The following is a 6068-nucleotide window of genomic DNA, read 5'->3' on the forward strand; positions in this document are numbered from 1 at the left end:
AAACTCATAGCGCTGAGTGCCTGCAGAAAGAAACAGGAAAGAGCATATGTCAGCAGCTTGACAGCACACCTAAAAGCTCTAGAACAAAAAGAAGCAAATACACCCAGGAGGAGTAGAAGGCAGGAAATAATCAAACTCAGAGCTGAAATCAACCAAGTAGAAACAAAAAGGACCATAGAAAGAATCAACAGAACCAAAAGTTGGTTCTTTGAGAAAATCAACAAGATAGATAAACCCTTAGCCAGACTAACGAGAGGACACAGAGAGTGTGTCCAAATTAACAAAATCAGAAATGAAAAGGGAGACATAACTACAGATTCGGAGGAAATTCAAAAAATCATCAGATCTTACTATAAAAACCTATATTCAACAAAATTTGAAAATCTTCAGGAAATGGACAATTTCCTAGACAGATACCAGGTATCGAAGTTAAATCAGGAACAGATAAACCAGTTAAACAACCCCATAACTCCTAAGGAAATAGAAGCAGTCATTAAAGGTCTCCCAACCAAAAAGAGCCCAGGTCCAGACGGGTTTAGTGCAGAATTCTATCAAACCTTCATAGAAGACCTCATACCAATATTATCCAAACTATTCCACAAAATTGAAACAGATGGAGCCCTACCGAATTCCTTCTACGAAGCCACAATTACTCTTATACCTAAACCACACAAAGACACAACAAAGAAAGAGAACTTCAGACCAATTTCCCTTATGAATATCGACGCAAAAATACTCAATAAAATTCTGGCAAACCGAATTCAAGAGCACATCAAAACAATCATCCACCATGATCAAGTAGGCTTCATCCCAGGCATGCAGGGATGGTTTAATATACGGAAAACCATCAACGTGATCCATTATATAAACAAACTGAAAGAACAGAACCACATGATCATTTCATTAGATGCTGAGAAAGCATTTGACAAAATTCAAAATTAAACTAAATGGAGAGAAACTTGAAGCAATCCCACTAAAATCAGGGACTAGACAAGGCTGCCCACTCTGTCCCTACTTATTCAATATAGTTCTTGAAGTTCTAGCCAGAGCAATCAGACAACAAAAGGAGATCAAAGGGATACAGATCGGAAAAGAAGAGGTCAAAATATCACTATTTGCAGATGACATGATAGTATATTTAAGTGATCCCAAAAGTTCCACCAGAGAACTACTAAAGCTGATAAACAACTTCAGCAAAGTGGCTGGGTATAAAATTAACTCAAATAAATCAGTTGCCTTCCTCTATACAAAAGAGAAACAAGCCGAGAAAGAAATTAGGGAAACGACACCCTTCATAATAGACCCAAATAATATAAAGTACCTCGGTGTGACTTTAACCAAGCAAGTAAAAGATCTGTACAATAAGAACTTCAAGACACTGAGGAAAGAAATTGAAGAAGACCTCAGAAGATGGAAAGATCTCCCATGCTCATGGATTGGCAGGATTAATATGGTAAAAATGGCCATTTTACCAAAAGCAATCTACAGATTCAATGCAATCCCCATCAAAATACCAATCCAATTCTTCAAAGAGTTAGACAGAACAATTTGCAAATTCATCTGGAATAACAAAAAACCCAGGATAGCTAAAGCTATCCTCAACAATAAAAGGACTTCAGGGGGAATCACTATCCCTGAACTCAAGCAGTATTACAGAGCAATAGTGATAAAAACTGCATGGTATTGGTACAGAGACAGACAGATAGACCAATGGAATAGAATTGAAGACCCAGAAATGAACCCACACACCTATGGTCACTTGATTTTTGACAAAGGAGCCAAAACCATCCAATGGAAAAAAGATAGCATTTTCAGCAAATGGTGCTGGTTCAACTGGAGGGCAACATGTAGAAGAATGCAGATCGATCCATCCTTATCACCCTGTACAAAGCTTAAGTCCAAGTGGATCAAGGACCTCCACGTCAAACCAGACACACTCAAACTAATAGAAGAAAAACTAGGGAAGCATCTGGAACACATGGGCACTGGAAAAAATTTCCTGAACAAAACACCAATGGCTTATGCTCTAAGATCAAGAATCGACAAATGGGATCTCATAAAACTGCAAAGCTTCTGTAAGGCAAAGGACACTGTGGTTAGGACAAAACGGCAACCAACAGATTGGGAAAAGATCTTTACCAATCCTACAACAGATAGAGGCCTTATTTCCAAAATATACAAAGAACTCAAGAAGTTAGACCGCAGGGAAACAAATAACCCTATTAAAAAATGGGGTTCAGAGCTAAACAAAGAATTCACAGCTGAGGAATGCCGAATGGCGGAGAAACACCTAAAGAAATGTTCAACATCTTTAGTCATAAGGGAAATGCAAATCAAAACAACCCTGAGATTTCACCTCACACCAGTGCGATTGGCTAAGATCAAAAACTCAGGTGACAGCAGATGCTGGCGAGGATGTGGAGAAAGAGGAACACTCCTCCATTGTTGGTGGGATTGCAGACTGGTAAAACCATTCTGGAAATCAGTCTGGAGGTTCCTCAGAAAATTGGACATTGAACTGCCTGAGGATCCAGCTATACCTCTCTTGGGCATATACCCAAAAGATGCCTCAACATATAAAAGAGACACGTGCTCCACTATGTTCATCGCAGCCTTATTTATAATAGCCAGAAAATGGAAAGAACCCAGATGCCCTTCAACAGAGGAATGGATACAGAAAATGTGGTACATCTACACAATGGAATATTACTCAGCTATCAAAAACAACGAGTTTATGAAATTCGTAGGCAAATGGTTGGAACTGGAAAATATCATCCTGAGTGAGCTAACCCAATCACAGAAAGACATACATGGTATGCACTCATTGATAAGTGGCTATTAGCCCAAATGCTTGAATTACCCTAGATCCCTAGAACAAACGAAACTCAAGACGGATGATCAAAATGTGAATGCTTCACTCCTTCTTTAAATGAGGAAAAAGAATACTCTTGGCAGGGAAGGGAGAGGCAAAGATTAAAACAGAGACTGAAGGAACACCCATTCAGAGCCTGCCCCACATGTGGCCCATACATATACAGCCACCCAATTAGACAAGATGGATGAAGCAAAGAAGTGCAGACCGACAGGAGCCGGATGTAGATCGCTCCTGAGAGACACAGCCAGAATACAGCAAATATAGAGGCGAATGCCAGCAGCAAACCACTGAACTCAGAATAGGTCCCCTATTGAAGGAATCAGAGAAAGAACTGGAAGAGCTTGAAGGGGCTCGAGACCCCAAAAGTACAACAATGCCAAGCAACCAGAGCTTCCAGGGACTAAGCCACTACCTAAAGACTATACATGGACTGACCCTGGACTCTGACCCCATAGGTAGCAATGAATATCCTAGTAAGAGCACCAGTGGAAGGGGAAGCCCTGGGTCCTGCTAAGACTGAACCCCCAGTGAACTAGTCTATGGGGGGAGGGCGGCAATGGGGGGAGGGTTGGGAGGGGAACACCCATAAGGAAGGGGAGGGGGGAGGGGGATGTTTGCCCGGAAACCGGGAAAGGGAATAACACTCGAAATGTATATAAGAAATACTCAAGTTAATAAAAAAAAAATCAAAAAAAAAAAAGATTGGCAAAGGTAGACACTAAGTTAAAGTGTGTGTAGAGACGAAGATACAAATCACTTGAGACACACACACACACATACAGAAAGAGGAAGAAATCGAGAAGAATAAAACACTAACAGGAAGGGGAAGGAACTCTCTCAGGTCTCTCGTGTTTGAGCTGTAGATGGGCATGTATGATATGAAGGTAGAAAGATGGTGATTAGGAGACTCCTAGGGGAGGGATAGATAAAAGGGAGCATAACGGGGCACGGTACAATGCTATTCATGTATGAAAACTGCAAGAGCACTCTTTTCTTTTGAGTATTAAATCAAAAGCATCAACAATCAAAAAGTAAAATACAGCCAGCCAGGCATGGTGGCACAGGCTTGTGCTGTCAACACTTAGGGTTGGGCATGACCAAGATGTCAGGCATTCCATGTGTTTGTTAGTGACACAGCCAGTTCAAGGACAGCCAGGGACACCTGAGACCCTGTCACACAACCAAAGAGGCCAATGAAGACAGTTTAGTTTGCACAGCCATTTTTACCCCATTGCTCCTTGAGGGCTTTAGTGTTTCTTTTGACACAGTGTCTCGGCCTCGAGCCAGAGCTCATGAACTTCACACCGACTGTAAGTGGTGGGCATGACATGACAGGAAGTAGCCTTTGCTCCTTGAGGTTAGCAGGGTGGAGACGGAGAGAGAACCCTGCTATCCTTTCCTAGGAAACAGAAACTCAAAAGCAGGGAAAGCGAAACGAAACTAAGCAGTACCACAAAGGCACAGGACAGAGGTGCATCTTTCTCAAGCCTTAGACCATAGTCAGTCAGTGTCTGGCTCCTGAGTAAAATCTGGCCCTCTGAAGAATCTCCCTGTTCAATACTCCAATGCTGTAAGATTGTTTTGTTGAATCCCTAGGCAAAGTGCTTGCTCAAATTCTTTTGGCGATGGGAAACTGATTCGTATGTAATTATGAAAGGTTTAGCATGGCCGGAGTTGGTGACTCTGCCACAGCAGGCGCTGGGGCATACCCACGTGTTTCCTTACATGGGTGGCCCCCTGCCTGCAGCCTGACAATGAGATTCTTGGCTATACTTCCATGAACAGTCATTCGAGGCAGAGGTGGGGTTTGGGTGCTGCTCCCCAGAGGACATGATTGACAGCAGAGGGACTGCAGTGGGTAGAGCATTTCAGTTCCTGTGCATTCAAACCCGTGCTCCCTGTGGGCAGTGGGAATGAGACAGTTTAAAGGGATGAGTGTGACCACAGAGTACCATTTGCTGTTAGGACAATGTCTAAAGAAACCCAGTATTGGTTAAATATGTGTGTAGTAAAACTTTCCCCACCACATGCTAAAGAAACAAACAAAAAGCTGAAAACAAAGAAAGGAAAAATAAATCCTTGCGTATTCTTGAGTTTGGACACAGAGGCAAAGAGCTACACAAACATGCAGTGTCGTAATTAGTATAAAAACAGACCCAAAGAAAGCAAAGTGATAGCAGTGTCTGTGTTCCTGTGTGTGAATGTGTGTGAGTGTGTGTGTGAGTGTGTGTGAGTGTGTGTGTGTGTGTGTGTGTGTGTGTGTGTGTTTCTCCTCTGCCAGTGTTGGTGCAATAGTCCTCTCTACATGCCTCTTCCTTCTCCCAGGACATCCCCATCTCTCCTCCTCCCAGCACCTGCTCATGAAAGCCCTGGGGCCAAGGCTGCTCTGGGAAGGCTGCTGATGATGGAAGGACTGTGTCCCCTTCAGGGAGACAGGATCTTCATGTTTAATTAAATTAAAAAGCTTCCATACAGCCCCTCACCTTTCTGTCGGCACAGCCTGTGTGCAGTCAGTTCCTGGTAGCTGGGACCCAAGTAGCCAACTGCCTGTGGAGCAACGTGCCTAAATTTTATTATGACTACTGGGATACGTATCTTACCCATGATTCTCTGTCTGTGAGGAAGACACACAGCAGTGGTCAGAAACCCAAACAACGACTGCATTTCAACAAGGAAAGATGTCTCCAACTCCATTCTCTGCTCCTCAGCCTGCAGGGGCCATGATCCCACCTCCCTCCAGTCTCCCTTGTTCTCCTCCTCCTGGCATGATGCCTGGATTCCACATAGGCGGTCCCCCCATGATGCCAATGATGGGACCTTTTCCTCGTGGGATGATGCCTTTGGGACCCGCTCCTGGGATGAGGGCACCCATGGGAGGCCACATGCCCATGATGCCCGGACCTCCAATGATGAGACCTCCAGCCCACCGTAAGACAGTGCCCACACAGCCTGGCATGACCCCACCAGGCAGATAAGAGCAGAAGCGCTCTTTATCATTTTGTATTTCTTGTGGTTTCACCAGGAGATCTTGGCGCTGAGCTTTCGTGTTTACTAGATGAATATGAGCAAATTTCCCTGAACCTTTCCCCTCCCCCACCTGCTCCTTCCACAAGGGCCTGCAAATTCCATGTAGTTTCATTTTTGTTTGCTCCTTTTAAATTAAGAAAAAAAAATGTTGTTGTTCTTGTTGTCA

The sequence above is a fragment of the Rattus norvegicus genome, chromosome 10 (assembly GCF_036323735.1).
Source record: "Rattus norvegicus strain BN/NHsdMcwi chromosome 10, GRCr8, whole genome shotgun sequence".
Taxonomy (NCBI): Eukaryota; Metazoa; Chordata; class Mammalia; order Rodentia; family Muridae; genus Rattus; species Rattus norvegicus.